Source organism: Equus przewalskii, chromosome 15 (assembly GCF_037783145.1).
Source record: "Equus przewalskii isolate Varuska chromosome 15, EquPr2, whole genome shotgun sequence".
NCBI classification, from domain to species: Eukaryota; Metazoa; Chordata; class Mammalia; order Perissodactyla; family Equidae; genus Equus; species Equus przewalskii.
In genome coordinates this window covers 12285365-12304935 of record NC_091845.1, presented here as the reverse complement: position 1 = coordinate 12304935, position 19571 = coordinate 12285365, and the positions used below count along the sequence as shown (strand labels likewise).

Below are 19571 nucleotides of genomic sequence, written 5' to 3'. Positions count from 1 at the left end.
ACAGACTGGGTGGGGGATAGAGAGGGAAAAACAGATGGGAGGGGGGAGAGAGAGAGAGACAGAGAGGGACACACACACAGAAGGACACAGAGGGAGAGAGAAGGGAAGGGGTGGGGAGAAAGAGGGGGAGGGGAAGATGTAGGGAGGGGATGGGGATGGGAGGGACACAAGGGAAGGGGAGGGAGAATAAAAATATGAATGGAGAATAAATATTAGTGCCATTAAATTTCCTAAAATGCTTCTCTGGTTCCCTCAGCTCTTCCTTCTATTTTGAGAGCTCCTCAGTAGCCTTACAATATCTGTGCGTATTTACGATAGTTTCATTTGAACTTCTGTTACTAGCACCTGCCCTGCCCGAGGCCGTGACCAGTCTTAGTGACCCTCCACTGCCACGCCTTCTCCAGTTCTCTGCCCTGCTCCAGCCTGGGGAGGCAGACTTCTATGGACCTCTTACCAGACTGCTTTGCCTCGGACCTCTGGTTGGTGTGTCCATGGGAGGCAGTGGCAGGAGACTGGAGGGCAGGAGGAGAGACTTGGGGAATTTCCTTCCCTCCCCGCAGGACCATCATAATGGCGGTGGTTGTGTCCACTGCTGCCACAGCCAGGTAGGGCCAGCCCCTGGGCCATGGCTGAGCTCTCAGCCGATCTGGTACGACTGTTTCCTTTGCTCCCTCTCTCAGGTCCGGGGTGTTGGTGGCTTCCTGCTGTTTCCAGTCGCTGGGGCTTCCACATCACGTTTGGTTTCCCTGTCCTGCCCACATCTCTGTGAAGGGTCCCTTGGTAAATCTGCTCCAGTGAATCCATCAGCATTCACTGGTCATTCTTTGCAATGGGAGTCCTGTAGTCTATTCAAGAATCCCTTCTTGCCTTCTGTCCCTGGGGCTCCTCGTTTTTATCAGGATCTTGCTTATAAATGGGTTTTGATGTTGGTACCTAAAGGTCCTTCACGTAAAATTGAGTTTCTGGCTTAGTTTGCACTCTCCTTTTGTGGAGAGTCTTCCTTTCCCATCCGACCCCTTCCTCCTCTTCCCTGCTCCCCTGGATTGCATCTCCAGGAGGAATCTGAGAGTTGGAGACAGAGGTCGTCCGTCCCCTTTAGCTTGGCATGAGCAAATGGCTGCTAAACTACACCAGTGGGCGGCCAGGGGTAGGGAAGGAAGCGGGAAGGGGAGCAGGAGATGCCATGCCCTGTCATGGGCCAGGCTCATGTCAGGTGCTGGGGATTCAGAATCGACATCTGCAGCCTCTGCCCCAGGATGCTCAGAGTCTAGCAGGGTGGGCTGACAGGTAACCATGGATCACCCTGCAACGTGGTCAGTACCAGGAGAAGGGTGTGCCCTGGAGAGGCACCTGCGCGGGTGGGAGGGTTAGAGAAAGCCTTTGGAAGGAGAGCTGGGTCTGCAGGGGTGAGCAGGAGTTTGTCACATTGTTCTAGTTTTCCAGGGTGTCCCAAGGCATGCAGGTCAGGGCTCCCAGTGCATTCTCATAACTCCTAGATGTGCAGACCAGCTGTGGCACAAGGCGTGGGGGAGGAGCAAGGAGGGATCTGGCTGGGGCTGGGTGGGCGCAGCTGAAGCAGTGTAGACTTCATCCCAAGGGCATTGGCCAGCCAAGCATTTGCTGGCCTATGTGTTAAGCAAACCCCATGCCTTATAGACAACAGGGCCTTCAGAGAAAGCTACAGACCATCACAGATCTCCTGGGCTTACATGTCCCCTTTCCTGAGTAATATCTGAATGCACACCTCCAACCAAAAAACCCCGACAACATTCCCTGAGTCAATCCACTTCTCAACACACAGCTACTAAAAAAAGACAACATACAAACTACTCGTCCACCCCCAAGCCCCAAATCCAAATAGATTTTCTGTCATTGTCTGGGCAATAATGGTCTTCTAGCTCTGTTTGCCTTTTTTTCCCTTCTTTTTGAAAAAACAATTCAGGAATGACTTGCAGTTCCTGAAGTGTGCAGTGCAGGCTGCAGGTCTCATTTATTCAACTCGCCCAGAAACACTTGAGATAATTACAGGGGGAAATTCCATTTTCTGAAAAAACCCAGATGCTGCGAGGGTTATTTTGCCAGGTTCTCCGTGGGACTCTGTCCTGTGGAACTGAGAGAGCACTTGATGTGCCTGCTGGGGGTGCTTCCGAGGCCCAGGACGCCAGACCCTCTCAGTGTTTCTGAGACGTGAGTCAGATGCTATAGCAGTTTTCCAAGATTCAGTTTAGGAAACATAACACATTCAGTTACATAAGGTAATTTCAAGCTTCACATTTCTCTTCTCTGCTGAGTTTCTAATATACGAATACCCACTGTATCTTAGAGATGGGCCGTGGTTTAAACTGATGAATGACTTTGAAAAATATCATTTTTACTAATTTTTCTATCTTTAAAATCTTTAGTGAAGGTTACATATATACAGGAAAGGGCACAGATCATCAATAGACAGTGAAGTGAATTTTTCACGAATTGGTTCACGTGTGTAACCAACCCTCAGATGAAGAAGCAGAACATTGCGGGAGCACTCCAGGAGTACTGTTGGGTCCGCCCTCCTCCCGTTCCTCTTCCCAGGGTAATCATCTCCTGACTTCTAGCCCCACAGATTAGTTTTGCCTCCCTCAATAATCCATTTGCAAGAGTTGTCCATGTTGAATGTAATTGTAGTTCATTCATTCTGTTCTCTGTCTGCCATTCCAATGAATGCACATACTATAATTTATTTGTACAAACCATCGTAAATAACCATTTAGGTTGTTTTTGCCTATCACGAAGGGTGCTACTATGAGCATTTTTGTTCTCACCATCACTGTATCAGTCAGGATTCTCCAGAGAAATCAACAGAGGGTTGTGTGTGTGTGTGTAGGAATGTGTACATATTTATTTTAAGGAATTATCTCATGTGATTGCAGAGGCTGGTAAGTCCAAAATCGAATGGGGTAGGATGGCAGGCTGGAGTCCTTGGGAAGAGTTGCAGTTTGAGTCCAAAGGTGGTCTCATGACAGAATTCCTTCTTCCTTGGGAGAGGTCAGCCTTGGTTCTCTTAAGGCCTTCAACTGACTGGTTGGGGCCCACCCACATTATGGAGGACAATCTGCTTTAACTCAAAAAGCCCATCTATTTAAATGTTAGTCTCATCCAGAAACACCTTCACAGAAACATCCAGAATGTTTGACCAAATATCGGGGCACTGTGGACCAGGCAAGTTGACACATAAAATTGACTATGATAGTCACTTACTGAGCATTTGTTATGTGACCTCTGCTATGCTGGAGCTGGTGTGGGTAAAAGATGGTGGGGGTGCTCTAAAATACAGCATATTAATAGGAAATCTGAGGTATAATGAGGCCAACAGACTGGGAGATGATTGACAGTGAAAAAATAGCTTGTTACTCATAGTTCCCAAGTGGAGGGGACACATCATGCCTTCAGGGGTGGGAGCGCGTGGGAGGGCTCATAGGAGCACCAGGGTCAGTCAGGGGCAGAGGAAGAGGAGGGAATTGTGGTAAAAAGCCTTTACTGTGGTTTCCACAGGAAGGAACGGGCAAGTCAGTTCAAGCAGGCTTAGGATGGGCTAATTAGAATAATTTCAGTGGGCTCTGGGGCGTAGGGGCCATCCCTTGTTTTCCAGTACCTGACCCTGGGGTGATGACAGCACGTGGCTAGTGGCCTAGAGTGTGAGTGTCCCATAAAGGAGATGGTTGAGAGTATGGGCTCTGCATTGGCTGCTTCGCCTTTGTAAAATACAGACCTGGGAGAGCAGTTTACTATCTCTACGAGTTGGTAGCCTTGGGAGGGGCAGTCCCTCCAGGGTCAGCAATGCCCCAGATGTCAAAGCTTCCAAATACAGAAAATAGAAGACGTGGTTAATACCAGGGAGTAGATGAGGGAAAGACGGTATAGAGGTAGGTGTGGGATAGGAAGAACTCTGGAATAGGACCCGGGGACCTAGAATGCTTCATTAGTTAATGATTTGGATCACGTCTTGCTAAAACGATACCTACTTAACATGACACAACTAACTAGAAGGACGTGCAACTAAGATATACAACTATGTACTGGGGGGATTTGGGGAGATAAAGCAGGAAAAAAAAATATTGGCAACAGTTGTTAGCTCAGGTGCCAATCTTTAAAAAAATAAAATAAAATAAAATGATACCTACTTGACTAAAGAAGAAGCCTAGGCTCAGAGATGTTGTTCAGGTCACTGGCAGTGAGGAGCAGAGCTGAGGCTGGAACCCAGGTCTCTCTGACTTGCCATTCTTAACCTTTATGCTTTTCTCCCTCCCAGGGATGTTCAAAACATATTATTCCTGCCTCTCTAACCTCAAAGGGTTATTAGAAGATAATGAGTTTATCTAAGTGAACATGGTTTGTACCCAGTGAAGAGCTAGACAGATAGAAGGTAAAATTTTTATGAGGTCATATCACAGGAATGCTGCTATGGTTCAACCCTGAAATATATAAATTCAATTTATAGAATCTTACAGCCAGGAGAGATGTTTGGGGATCATTTGGTCACTGTCTCTGTTCTCAAACAGGTGAGATTCAGAACCTCTTATTTTCTCCTGGAAGGCGGCCAGAGTCTCCCTCTGTAGCCTTGTGTATTATCACTGTGATGAGAAAAAGATCAATGGATGTTTATTTCACAGTGACTTTGCTTAGTAAGTTACTTCTTCAGTGTACCTAATAGCACCCTGGTGAGCTGAGTATTGTTAACAAAGCTTCTGGATGTATCTAATTTACCCAAAAGATGTGGCTTGAGATCTGGCTCAATATGTGATAGACTACCCTGTCTCGTGTGGTTGGTAATAGCCTCACAAAATTCGGAGTTCTTTGCCACCGGAAGTGGTGGAAAGAGCCCTAAGCTAAAGGTAGGGTTCCCGAGTTCCAGTACTAGTCAGCTGCAAACTAGCTGGGTGATTTTGGATGCTGACTTCATGAGTTTGAGCATCGCTTTTCCCACTTATAAACCCAAAGAGCTGGGCTAGATGATGTTTCAAGTCCCTTTCAGCAAGGACAGGAGACGTTCGATCATTTAGGACTTGGCAGGCTAATGTCATTTTGATAGAGGGGCAAAGTACTAATAAGTAGCTGGGAAGCTGGTCGTCTTTGATGTCTAGTAGTTAATAAAATGGAGAAAGATTTACGTGAATCACTGAGCTCATCTTTCACGCTCATGCCAGCTATCTGCTGACTCCACTTCCTTGGTTAGCCCTGGGTTACTATAAATTAAACTTAACTGCTTTTCGCTGGGCACGATGCTCTGTAAATCAGCACCAGAAGAGAGTGGCTCTGTCAAGAGTGCTTTTCATGGGATGCTCTAACCATTGGGAAGACAACATATTATCCGGCAACTGCTTCTGAATATTAGTTTATGTCTTGGCAATTGTTTTCTTAATAATCCAAAGCTGTCAAGGAGGCATAGCTCGTGAGGCTGCACACTTGGCTGCCTTCTCTGCCTGGTCTGGGCTTATTCATCACATTTTCCTTTTTCCCCACTGAACCCTCCTTTCTGTGTGCAGCGCAATTAAATTAACTGACCTATTTCCAGATAATTAGATCATTAAACAATCCCCCTCCATTTTTTTGAAACAAGGAGACAATTTTATCTGAAATGAAACTGTATATTAGTGCCTGTTTTAGTAATGTCATCCATATGGCTCTCCAATATGGGCTGGCCCGGCATCAGTGAATCGACGGTAGTTCTCAGCACTGGTACTTAATCAGACATGCCCTTACACTTGCAAATAACCATTGTTTTGTTTTAATTATCTAGTTAAAAAATTCAGAAGCCATCTCCATGTCACCTTGAATGTCTACACTGTAAAAAAAAATGACACCTCGGTGCCATCTGTAGCTGGTTTGCTGAGCTTGTGGAGTTACTGGAATTCGAACAGTTACCTCATTAAAACTAAAGTTGGTGCTGATATTCCAATACAACTCTCACCCCATCCCTCAGCCGATCCAACATATCATTGCTGAGCTCAAAAGAGACCCACGACTAGACTCCTATACTTCTCCAGAAACTTCCTAAATTTACTCAAAAGAGTAAAGAAAAGCGAGGTAAAGAGAGGTAAAGTTATCGCCTTTTCAACCCACAAAGACTCAGCAAATAATTCCAGTGGCCTGTGAGAGACCAGAAGCAACTAGGTCATTTTAATGGGGAGGAGACACCCCCTACAACGATACACTGACAGCCTTAATCACTTCTCTGTGGGGAAAATGTCCAGGATTAGGCAGCTCATTATAAAAATGAAGAGTTGTTGAGAGAGAACTCTCCAAACAGAAAATGGAGTGCTATTGATTATGAACACGCTGCTTCGAAGGAATAGCATCTCCTCAGGATGCCTCAGCTCTGCCGAAGGCCACGTTATGCCAAGAAATCTGGACTCAAAGGATTTAGTTATGAGGCGTTTCATGAATAGCCAGGACACTGGGGTTTTCAACCCACCAAGAATGCTTCAGGCTGAGAAGTGAGGTGAGCTGTACTAAATTGACGTATAGATGCTAGATGGGGATTTATTACCTTCCCAGCAACTTTCTATATTTTTGATATGGAATTCAAGTTATTGAGGTCATTGTAAATAGAGGTATGCAACACATCCTGCCTGAAAAAAAATCACTAGTGGTGAAAGAGACTCCATAGGCTGTTAGCATGGGTTTGAGTTGAGCAGTAGCATAATTTGGATATAGAGGGTGTAGCTGACATGGTCTGTGCCTCATACCTATACTCTTGGTGCTAAAACTTCTACTCACAGAACACCTGTGACAACCTGTGCACACCTGTGGCTCTCTACCTGAGGGGTTTTTGTTGTTGTTGAGTGTCTGCTTAGCCCATGTGTGTGTGGGTAAGCTGGAAGTGCTGGAGCAAAGCCCCAGAATCAGTCTTCAACTAATGACATTTAGAGAGTTGGTGAATAAGTGCTCCAGCTTCCCTGCTTCTTGATTTGGATAAATCTGAGGCAGCTTCCACACTGTCTCCCAGAACTCTCCGGTGAACCTGACCTCCAGTTGCCTAGAGCAGTAACTCGCTCCAGAATGCACGTTTAATTGACTTTCTCTATCCCCATCTCATTTCTTCATTCCATTGTCAATGTTTCCCAAATGAACTAATTCATTTGAATCCTTGCCTCAGTCTGTTTCTGGGGAGACTCAACTTGATTTAAGGGGTGAGATTGCCGCTAAACAAGACAGGTTACTTATTACTAGGACATGACATAGCTCTTCCCACCTACCACACGAATATCTCAGAGGACAGTTACTCACCATGACACAGCATATTCCAGTTTGCCTCATGGGGATAGTTGAGGTCAGAGAGATTCTCTTTCTCTAACTTTTGGCTGAGTGGAAAGCAGAGCGATCATGGATTTAGTCAGGCTAATGCTAAGTTATGCTGCAATAACAAGTTAACCAAATCACAGGTTAATGCTAATTACATGGATCATCTCCTTGGTGACTTTCTGGTGAAAGCGACTACAGAATTTGTTTTTTTTCCATCTGAGGGAGGCTGAGACAACTGGTAGTGTTAGGAAATGAGGTGAAGGCAGGAGCATTCTCCATTGTGTGAGGGGCTGAGATCTGAGGGGTACAGAGAGATGAGCAAATCCCAGGAGAAGCATAAAATAGGTCCCGTACAGGGGGCCAATCTATCTGCGGCAAGCTTTGTGTTAAAGATGTGCAAAAAGTAGAAAAGACCTCAAATTACTTATCAGAATAAATGCCCAATTTGACTTCTAAAATGTCAGACATTGACACTCTTGGGTTTCCCCAATTCAGTAACTACTATAGTAGTCTATACAAGAACAATAGGCCAACTAGTGCAGCTGGTTAATCATTTGATAACTTGTACCTGACCCACTGCAGAAAAAGTCAGTCATTTGTCTATGGGCATCTCGTAGTCTGAAAAGACAAATGGTGGTGAGACCGTAGTTTTTACTTTGCAACCGGCAAGTTGGCAGAGGGTGGGCCCAGTTAAAACCTGAAGTTTTGAGGTAAATTGGACAGATTTTTATAGGATTGCTGATCCTAGGGTCTTTTATCAGGGAATATAGGAGTAAAAGGAATGCAAAATGTAGTTTGAAGGATACAGCCATAGGGAAATTTACGAATTGTTGATGTGTTTCCAAGTTGTCAAACTCCTGGATAGGGAGTAAAGTGTGAATATAGGATTTGGAGTAAGGAAACCGGGATTTGAGATTCAGCATTATTACATGTCAGTTGTGTCACTTTGAGCTGTCTTCTAACTTCTCAACTTCAATTTCCTGCTGTCCAAAATTAGGATGATAATAGTACCTGGGTCTGAGATTTGATGTGAGGATTAGATGATTTAACAAGACAAAGCATTTGGTATTTGGTGTCTGACATGTGGCAAGTGCTTAATAATGGTAGCTATTGTTATTTATGGCCTGAACATGTAAAATAAGGCTTCAGTTATTTCTTCCCTGTTTCAACAAGTAGCTATAGAACATCTACTGGGTGCTAGGCACTGTGCTAACTGCTGGGAATATAAACAAAGCCCAATCCTTGTCCTGAAGGAGCTCAGAGTCTGGTTAAGGAGATAGACCAGGGATCAGCAACCTTTTCTTAAAGGGCCAGATGGTTTCTGGTCATATTTCAGCCTTTGTGGGCCATAGGGTAACTGTTGCACCCACCCAACTCTGCACCTGTAGCAGGAAGCTAGCCCTAGATAATATGTAAATGAATGGACATGGATGTGTTCCAATAAAACTTTATTTACACAAACAGAGGGCCAGGTTTGTCCTGTGGGTGATAGTGTGCTGACCATTTAGATAATCAGTATATATAGACATTAATAGCTAGAATTCATTGAGTGCCTACCATGTACTTGTTCATTTATTTATTCAACAAACACTTAAATAGCAGTTACTGTGAGCCAGGTGATGATCAAATCAATATACATATATTGTCCTCATGATAACTCCATGAGGTTGGTACTATCTCCATTTTACAAGATGGAGTTGGTAGTAGTATTCCCATTTTACAGACAAGGAAGCCAAGTCACCAGGAGGTTAAATCAACATGAGATGAGGCTGAGATTTGAACCCCAACAATCTAGTGCCAGACTCTGGCCTTGCAATTGTTATACCACACTGCCACCCTCACATAAACACTTCATTGCGAACTCTGATAAGTGCATGGAGGAGCTAAGAATAATGTCTGCCCCCCAGGTTGTTGTCACCCTGCAAAGACAAGAAAGTGCTTGGTAAGTTGCAGGGGGTTATGGAAATATTATTGTTATTTTTCTCTGGAGCAGCAGCCCCCTGCTGCTTTGAGGTGAGGGGTTTAGTTTTGTTTCCCAACTGCAGAGTAGAAGTGGGTTGGGATGGCTTGTCTATAGGTCTTGGAAGGGGAAAATGAGCCAACTCTCTGAAGCCACGTCTCATTTGTCCCTTTACATGTCTTTGAACTTGAGGAATAAAATATTAACATCGGTCCTTATACCACCTCATCTATAGACAAACCCCAGGAAATCTTGTCATCTCCATGGGACAGATGAGGAGCCAGAAGCTCAGGAGGAGTAGGGGCACCATGCCCCAAGTCTCACAGCTGAAAGTGGTGGAGCCAGGAATGGAACTAGATTCTCTGAGTCTGAGGCCTGCCTTCTTGGCCCTGGGCGCCAGGACACACTGTCCTGTGTGTGTGCATGTCGTCCCAGATCCTGCTCTTGATTTCATCAACTGATCAGCGTAGAGGGAAAGTATGAAGAATTGGTTAAACTGAGCGTTGCTGGGAAAGAAGATGGTATTCATCTTATTCAGACACTGTCTATGGACTGCAAAGAATTTAATAAACAACACTGTACTCATCCTGATAATTAAAGCTCCTGGAAAATAATGACTTGGCCCGGAGGTATCATTACTTAGAATACCAGCTTAGTGTATGTTTCAAAACAGTGATAATTTTTATGTCCTGCCATAAATGATCACTTAAGCAGCTTGAAATGAAAACGAGGAACAGTACCCCCTGTGCTTGTGGCTTTTGTGCTAGAAAGCTGAATTTGCTCTTGGAGAGATGGCCAAACTGTGCCAAAAACTTCCATGAACTCACCCCATGTTTTAATAAACTGTGGACTGCGGAAAGTTTGTCTTGAATGGAGAGGAAGGAGCTCAGAAGCTTTCTATGCTGGGTGGAAAAGAGGGCAGTTGGAGTCTGAGATGGCATTGGAAACCATCTGGGAGGCTCTTGTGGGTTCGATTGTGTCCACTGTATTGAAATCCTAACTCCTGGTACCTGTGAAATGACCGTATTTGGAAATAGGGTCTGTAGAGATATAATTAAGATGTAAGTTAAGATGAGCTCATACTGGAGTAAGGTGGACCCTTAATCCAATATGACTGGTGTCCTTATAAAAAAAGAAGAGACACAGAGGGAAGTTGGCCATGTGAAGGTAACAGAGGGAGAAATTGTACTGATGCATCTACAAGCCTGGGAAGGCCACACACTGACAGCCACCACCAGAAGCTAGACGAGGCAAGGAAGGATTCTCTCCTCTGGGTCTTGGAGGGAGAATGGCCCTGCCAGCATCTTGACTTCAGACTTCTAGCCCCCAGAACTGGGGGAGAATGAATTTCTGTTGTTTTAAGCAGCCCAGTTTGTGGTGTTTTGTTATAGCAATGCTAGAAAACTAAGAGGTATTTCTGACTCACAAAGGGCAAGGAGGTGTGTGCCTCTGGAGGAGAGGGCTTGAAACATTGGATAAGAGTATTCGTTCGTTTCTTCTTTTGCCATTCAAACAGGAGGTAGTACCATATGGTAATTAAGAGCAAGGCTTAGGAATCAGACAAATGTACATTCGAATTTCAGCTCTGCCGCTTCTATAGTAGGTGACTATTTTTTTTTCAAAGATTGGCCCTGAGCTAACATCTGTTGCCAATATTCTTTTTCTTCTTCTCCCTAAAGCCCCCCAGTACATAGTTGTATATTCTAGTTGTAGGTCCTTCTGGTTCTGCTATGTGGGATGTGGCCTCAGCATGGCTTGATGAGTGGTGCTAGGTCCGCGCCCAGGATCTGAACTGGTGAAACCCTGGGCTGCCAAAGCATTTACTGATGAGTTACAATGTCCTAGGTCTTGTGCCTTGAGCTGAATATGTGATATCTCCATTTTATAGACAAGGAAACTGAGGCACAGAAAGAGTAAGTCACTTACCCAAAGTCAAATGGCCGGTAAGTGGCCCTGGAGCTGGAGTCCAGGTACTGTGGCTTCAGAGATTCTTCTGTTAGCCACGATGAAATGCTTGAGACCCAGGTTCCTCACGTGTTCAATAGCAGGCTCAGAAAAACCTGTCACAGAATTTTTATGAGGATTCTAGTTAAAAGAATTCAGGAAACATATGTAGAGAATGAAACTCAGTTATTTAAGACTCTTTATCATTAAATAGTTATAGACTCATAGGGAGTGGAAAAAATAGTCCAGCAAGAACTGCATATCTTCACCCCATTTCTCTCAGCGGTAACATCTTACACAGCTGCAGTACAGCATCAAAACCAAGGAAGTGACATTGGTGTAATCTATAGAATTTATTCAGATTTTACCAGTTTTTCATGCAGTCGTGTGTGTGTAGTTTTATGCTATTTTATCATATATTTAGATTTGTATGACCACCACCATCAAGATACAGAATCTTCCCTCACCACAGAGGAACTCCCTTTGGTGACTCTTTCATATTGCATCCTATCCCTCATCCCTGAGCCCTGGGTGTTGCTAGTCTGTTCTCCATCTCTACAGTTCTGTCACTTTCAGAATGTTACTAAAATGGAATCATACTGTGTATAACCTTTTGAGATTGGCTTTTTCCACTCAGCATTAATGGCGAAGAGTTTTTGAGCTCTTCTGTTGAGCTCTGGTGCCACGTTAGAAACTGTGGGTACAAAGATGTCAAACCTCTCAGTTTAACTTGAGTTAGTCAATTGCTAGTTTGCTTTGTTACTGTGGGGAAAATGTCTCCAAATTAAAAAAAAAATCAAAAGACCATTTTTCTGGTGGCAAACTTTCTCTCTTTTTATGTTGGCTTATGTTTCCAGCCCATTTTCTTCCTCAGGCCAAGCATTCTCCGCATTGTTATTGAGGAGTCTGTGGAGAGGTTGTCTTATGGAGAAAAATTCATGGTGGCAATATTTTAATTTAGACAGCTCCACCAACACTCAATTACCCTTTATTGTAGTGATGGCCTGGGAGCCTTAATTGAGACCTTCCACAGGTAGGCTGCTTTTGTTTTTCCACCTACCCCCATTACAGCTGTGTAGTTTGGTGCATTTATGTGTAAAGGTTAATTCCCTTTGACTTGATCTATAGCAGAAAAGTGGAAAAAAATTAAGGAATTTAAGTTGGTATGTTAGCTGTTTGAAATATTCTGAGAGAACTTTTCAGTCTACGAAAGTACAAGGCAGAGCATGGAGCAGCTGCTTGTTTTATGAAAAGATTAAGATCCTGATAAACTGGTTTCTAGCCTCATCATTGTTCCTGAGAAACTTTGTGCCCTGAGTGAATTAACTCCTTTGGACCTTTTCTGTGAAATGAGGGTTTTGGATTATTTGACCTTTGAGGTCTCTTATGGATGAGAAAAATAATTATTTTTCCGTTTTGTGATCCTAGTTTAGATAATTATCGCATCTCGGAATGCCGAAACTAAGAGTACTTTAAAAAGACCATTGGAGACCCTTATTGTCCTGTTCATTTCCCCATCCCCAAACCTACTTTGTCTTACTGTGCTCCCTTGGAACAGGTGTCCCCCTGCTATCAAAGGCTGACCTCTCCCTGAATGCTTTAGGGTCCAGCCTCTTCCACCCTTGCAAGGTCTTCACTCCTTCACTTCTCTTCTGCTGCGTCATATTCTCTCTTTACTGCTTTCTTGACTACACCATAGGAATGAACTCTGGCTTTGACTCATCTTAAAAATAAACAGCTCTCCTTGGATGCCACAACCTCCTCCAGCCACCTCCCGATCTGTCTTCCTCCCTTCACTACAAACATTTTGAGAGTCGTCCACGCTTGCTGTTTTCTGTTCCTTACTTCCCATTCTCCCTTCAACCTTCTCCAACTGGGCTTCTGTGTTCATCAAGCCACCAAAACCAGGCTTGTCTTCAACAAAGCCCATGTGGCCAAGTCTAGTGGGCCCTTTTCTGTTTTCATCTTGGTGACTGCTCCACATCTTTGATCTCCCTCCTTCCTGAATCATTCCTGTCTTGGCCTCTGCTGTTCCACGTCCTGGGGCCATATCTCCCTATTCACCTTTGCTGACTTCTCCTCCTCAGGATTTGGTCCTGAGTCCTTTTTCTCTCTCTCTGCACAGTCTCTGGAGGTCCTCATCTAGTCTGCTGGCTTTAAAAACATCTGAATTCTGATGGTTCACATGTGTTTGTCTTTGACCCAGTCTGCTCTTAGCTCTAGATTTTTATATCTAATGTTCTACAAGGCATCTCAACTTGAACGTTTCATAGGGATCTCAAAGTTCTATGTGTGAAACAGAGTTGTAATTTTTTTTTCTTTATAAATCTGCTTTTCTCTGTGTCTTCTTTACCTAGTTTCTCAAACCAACATGGTAGGTTCCAGGACCTAACTGAGTTTTTCTCTTTCTCTCATACCTCATTGAATCCAAGTCATTTGGGTTTAATCTCCTGAATGCATTGTAAGTTTTTCCACTTACAACCTTCCCTCTTGTTTCTCTAGTAAGTGTCATCCTCATATCTCATCTGGCTATTGTAAAACATTTTAACTGATCTCTGAACTTTTATTCTTGCCTACTCTTCATTTTCTACAAACAGCCAAAGTGATTTCAAAAAAATCGGATTACGTCACTTCCCTACTTAAATTTTTTCAGTATCTTATCTTTGTACTTTGAATGGTGCTCAAACTTTTAACCAGAACCAAAAACTTACATCCTCTGGCTTCCTTCTACCTTTCAACCTGCCCTCGCATCAATTTCCTACTTTCTCACCAAGCCCAGTCAAGTTGGTCTTCCTTCTATTCCTCAACGAGCCAAGCTCATTTGCCCCTCTTGACTTCTGTACTATCATATCCCTCCGCCTGACATGCCCTTTCCTAGACTCTTTATATGACCGGTCGCTTGACAATCACATTTCAGCACAAAGGTCAGCTCCTTAGAGAGGCTTCCCTAACCGCCTTTCTTAAAGTGCCCTCCTTCAGGGTTAATGTTCATCATGTATTCTGTTTATTTTCTTCCTAGCGTGCATCACCACCTGTAAGGACCATGTTTTACTGATTTTTACTTGTTTGTTCACTGTTTGCCCCACTATCCCTGAGGTCACAGGTCTTTTCTTCCTTATTTATCACTCTATCCTTCATTTCCAGAACAGTAATAAGTTTTTGAATGAAACTAAGGAATGAATGAAGCTGAAAGGAAGTAATGTGTTTTTCCGGCTTTATTGAGATGTAATTGATATACAACATTGTGTAAGCTTATGGTATACAGCATGTTGATTTGATACATTTATATGTTGCAGAATGATGATCACCATAGGTGAGCTAACATTCCATCATGGCACATAATTACCTTTTTTTTTTTTTTTTTTGTGGCGAGAATGTTTCAGATCTACTCTCAGCAACTTGCCAGTATATAACACAGTATTATTAGCTATGAGCACCATGCTGGACATTAGATCCCCAGAGCTTACACATCTTCTGACTGAAAGTTTATACCCTTTGACCAACGTCTCTCCATTTCCTCCACCCTCCAGTCCTGGTACCATCATTCTCTCTATTTCCATGAGTTTGGCCTTTTTAGATTCCACATATTAGTGAGATCATATAGTATTTCTCTTTCTCTGTTTGACTTATTCCTCTTAGCTTAATGCCCTCAAGGTCCTACTATTTGTTGCCATTAGTAAGATTTTGAAAGGAAGTAATTTTAGGCATGAAAAGAAAATAATAATGTTAACAACAGCTAATGCTGCAGTGGTGTTTACTGTGGAGCAGGAGCCCCACTTTCTAGGCAAGGAAACCAAGGCTTAGCAAGGGTTAGTGACTCTCCAAAGGACCTACAGCCACGGGGAGACAATTAGGTTTGGACAGATCGCGCTTTTAGCATTGTCAATACTGACCCATTTCATTCTGGGTAGAGTAGCAAAGAACAGAAGGTGGTGTATGGGACAAGGAACCCGACCATGCTGGAAGCCTGATCTCAGACTTCCAGCCTTTAGAACTGTAAGAAATAAATTTATGTTGTGTGCAAGCCACCCAGTCTGTGGTATTTTGTTAGAGCAACCCAAATGGACTGAGATAGCAAGGATCATATTTGTTTTTTGTATGAGATCCACCGAAAATAGTGGTGAGTCCCAGGCTGGCCATCAACCACGTGTCCATCATTTAGCTGTTTCCTCCCTTTTAGGAACTTTGCAGGCTTCTCCCTCAGGAACTCAGTCCCCATGCATCCCCTGCCCTGAGGTTCATACCCCAATCTGCTTCTTGCAGTCCCCTTTTCCAAACACAGCTTCTTCATGGCTCCTGAGGCTGGCTGTCATAGTAGAAAGTAGTCTGATAAATTAATTCCATCTGGAGCCAAAATGATGGATAATGTTTGAACGTGTTGCCATGTTGACATTTTCACAGAGGTCTTGTGGAGAGGCAAGGCTTGAAAGCTGAGGGTTATTTCTCTCTTGGTGGAAATCCCAGCCCAGTGGCAGGTTGGGGTGGGAATATTTGAGGGCTGAGGGGCCTTCTTAGAGCCTGTAAATCATCCAACAGGTGGTTGCTGTCTCAGCTTTTGCATAAGGATAGGTCCTGCATGCTCAGAAAGGGCACTTGGGAAGTCATTTGCTGGTGATTATGACACTTCCATTGAATAATGGAAAGCATCATCCAGGTGCACATCTGCTCTTCATTTAGTCCAGGGGAGTTGAAGTCAGAGGGATCTGCCACAGTTACAGGTAAAGGACTGATGCAGCTGTTTACCAGAAGCCAGCCAACCCTAAATGCTTCATTATCCAGCCCTTGACTGTGGGCTGCTTTCTCCAGCGAGAGGAGAAGCCTAAGAAAAGCTATCAATTTCTAATGGAAACTGAATGAAAAAGGAAACATCCAGGCCCTCACCAGACAAGGTCATGCCTGATTCACCCTAAGGTGGTTATTGTTGTTGCTCATTGACGTGCGTGTGTGTATGAATATGTGTGTGTGTGTATACATATATATATATAAAGTTTTATTTAGAATACATATATATATATATAAAGTTTTATTTAGAAATAATTTTAGACTTACAGAAAAATTGCAACAATGCTCCAGAGAGTTCCTGTCTACCTTCATCAGGCTTCCCCTGATGTTACACCCTCGATTTTTGAAGTGATAACTTTTTGCCCTAGAGAAGAAAATTGTTCACTTCCCAAATCTTTTTTCCTACTGTGCCAGGCACTGTGCTAGCACTGGGAATAGAACAATGAATAAGACAAACCCAGCTCCTGCCTCCATGGATCTTATAGTCTAGCTTAAAGTGTGGTCTCTGTACCATCAGTATCATGCGGGAACTTGTTAGAAATGCAAATTCTCTGGGTGGGCCTGGTGGCGCAGCGGTTAAGTTCGCACGTTCTGCTTCGGTGGCCTGGAGTTCACCAGGTGGGATCCCGGGTGCGGACATGGCACCACTTGGCAAGCCATACTTTGGTACGCCTCCTACATATAAAAGTAGAGGAAGGTGGGCAGGGATGTTAGCTGAGGGCCAGTCTTCCTCAGCAAAAAAAGAGGAGGATTGGCAGCAGATGTTAGCTCAGGGCTAACCTTCCTCAAAAAAAAAGAAAATAAAAGAAATGCAAATTCTCAGGACACGTCCCACACTGGAATCAGAAACTCTAGAGGTGGGGCCCAGCAATCTGTATTTTAACAAGCCCTCCAGGGTATTCTGATGCATGCTCAGGTTTGAGAACTGATCTAGAGGGGAAAACCAAGTATTAAATGAATAATTATAAATGTGATGCGATTTCACCATGGCAGGTAGAGAGAGCTCTAGGAGAGCTCCCACACAGTTGGGAGAGCTTGCCTACCCTGGAATGTAGGAAAGGCCTGGCCGAGGAAGGGTGTTTAAATTGCCATCTGAAGGATGAGGAGGAATGAACCAGGTGGAGTGGTGGCTGAGGTCACTGCCTGGAACCAGGGTAAGAGAGACTTGGTGTGCTAGATCCGGACTCTCTAGCCACTGTAATATTGTGAGTCAGAAAGATTAGTTTTTGGTCCAAACCCAGCTTAATAGAAAACCTAATTAACTAGCTCTCTGAATTTCCTAAATATTTCAGTTAATCAATATATTACAAATCAAATCTGTGTTGCATTTAGAGGTTTCTGTGATAAAAAGGAAAAGCTTTGCCATGAGGGGGGAGAAACCGCTTCTAGTGCTGACGCTGCTTACGTTAGTTCTGTCGGCCTGTTGTGCGCCTTTGAATCTGCTGGCCTCCTCGTCTGCACCTGTGAAAGAATGGGGTTGGACCAGTTCTTTCTAGCCATTTCCCTTCTGATTTCATGATCCAGAATTAGCTAGATATGTTATTGTACTGCTGTTTGCTTTTTAAAAGTACATTTATATTCATTTCCTTCGATCGCTAATTCTACATATTGCCTACTGGTGACTTTAAGAGCACATTCCTATTCTTTTCTCTGAAATTACTGCCATAAGTTTATCCCACAAGGATATATTATTTGCTCTAATGATCTGGTAATTATCAGGTAAAGAAACAGTCAACCATAAGCGTATTATTAAGAGCAGTTGCTGTATGGAATATTTTTGTCATGGAATTAGAACTGTTACATATATTTTAGTAATGCATAAGAAGCTACATGCTGAGGAGAATGAAAATAGAGCAATATCCTTCCATCTTCTGCTGAAATAAGTCTTAAACCCATGTATAAAAACCCTAAGGAGCCTTACTCCTTGGGCTAGAGCTTAAAGCCACACTTTGTCCTTGGGTTCACAGTGTGCCCTGCTGTTATTAATCAGAATTCTTCTCTGAGGGGAGTTGAGAATGTTGTTCCAAAGCTGGATTAGGCAGTGACATTTCTAAGCTGACCATCCTGACTTCTTGTGTCCTCACAATCCTCTACTGGGGAAAAGTTGATTATGAGATTACCAGTTCTGATCGGTGAAGAGTTTACACAGCAAGTCAGGCACATGATGGGCCTTGAAAAGAATGAATTAAGTTTTAACCAAACCGTATCTGAATACAGTTCTGAACCGCTTTTGCTGCATATGTAGCTGTTTCATGGACATCAGAACGTGACTTACAGTACTCACGCATCTGCATTATGAAGAACTTTGTGCTGAATGTGGAGATTCACAATGATTAATTTTGGCTTCTTAGATTTTGACCTTTGATTTTAAATCAAGCTGACACTTACCTTCTTTTAATACGACATGTTTCAGAATGTTTCACGTGGCGAATGAGAAGTTGCCATGCGCTCTTCCTAGCTGGAGCAGTCATCTTCTTCCCCAGTTCAGTTATCCTTTGTCTGCCCTGAACAATTGTCTTCTGTGCTTTACTTTCTATCTACACGTGCATCATTTCCCATTCTAGACAGGAAGCTCCTGGAGGGCGGGATCCATTTCTGACTCATCTTGGCATGATCATATCAGCAACACTTGAGAGTGCTAACTTGACATCAGGCACTTGGCATTTCATTTGTTCTTCCCCATTCCTCTATGACAGCTTTGCGCAATATGCCCAAAAATGTATTGTTGCCCTGTCCATGAGGTGTTTTTAGTCCCATGTTATAGATGAGAAAACTGAGGTGCAGAGAGTTGCAGTAATTGCTTTAGGGATACTGAGCTAGTCAGTGCTGGAAAAAGCATTCAAACCCATTTCCTTCAAACTCAAGAGTCTGTGCTCTGAGTAGTGAAATTATATCTCACAATAGGAAGGGACCTCTCACACTGTACAAATTCAGTAATTGTAGACTGGATGAGTGATTCTCTGTCTAGGTTGTGTGACGAGCTGATGTACTTCGGGGAAGGTAAAAATGCATGAAGGTGCTAAACCGTATAATCTTGGGAAGTAGGTAGACAGTAAGAGGGTCTGAGACATGCTTTTGATGTAAAGGAAACGAATGCCCGATTACCTGAGTAAACCAAAGGAATTGTTTATCTGAGTCCTGCTCCCAGTCAACCATGTCTGGCAGGAGCAATATCGTTCTTGAACTTGTTTGTTTTCCATGTTGCGTGGTTGATGACATCATTACTTCACATCTGATGTAATCAGACATCTTACCTATTGTTAGCTGGTTCTGATGCAACCACTTCTTTGCCCAAGTCACTCTTCATAGGTTAAGGTGTTCAGTTCTGGGGAGTAAAATTGCTAAGAGGAGTACCTGTGGGACTATAGTCATCCCATTCTACTCCACGACTTGCCATGCCTTGCTATGCCATTCCATTCCACTTCTTTCATACTCTTCTATCTAATTCTACAAACAAATCTTGAGTACTGAGATGGACTGAATGTTTATGTCTCGCCCAAATTCATACGTTGAAATCCTAACCCCCAACGTGATGGTATTAGGAGGGAGGGCTTTTGAGATGTAATTGTCATAAAGGTAGAGACCTCATAAATAGGATTAATGT

At 43.5% G+C, this 19571-nt stretch overlaps 2 long non-coding RNA genes across 2 annotated transcripts in view; one reads left to right on the top strand and one right to left on the bottom strand.

Annotated features, from left to right (window-relative positions):
- The window catches only part of LOC139076109 (uncharacterized), a 51193-nt gene extending 35432 nt beyond the window's left edge, over nucleotides 1–15761 (bottom strand). The window contains exons 1-3 of the long non-coding RNA XR_011527382.1: nucleotides 15430–15761; nucleotides 11168–11301; nucleotides 7267–7340 (exon numbers count right to left, since the gene is read on the bottom strand). This is a non-coding gene — a long non-coding RNA (uncharacterized lncRNA). The remainder of the gene's footprint in view (nucleotides 1–7266; nucleotides 7341–11167; nucleotides 11302–15429) is intronic.
- The window catches only part of LOC139076108 (uncharacterized), a 262266-nt gene that overhangs the window by 15355 nt on the left and 227340 nt on the right, over nucleotides 1–19571 (top strand). The gene's annotated exons all lie outside the window — the stretch shown is intronic.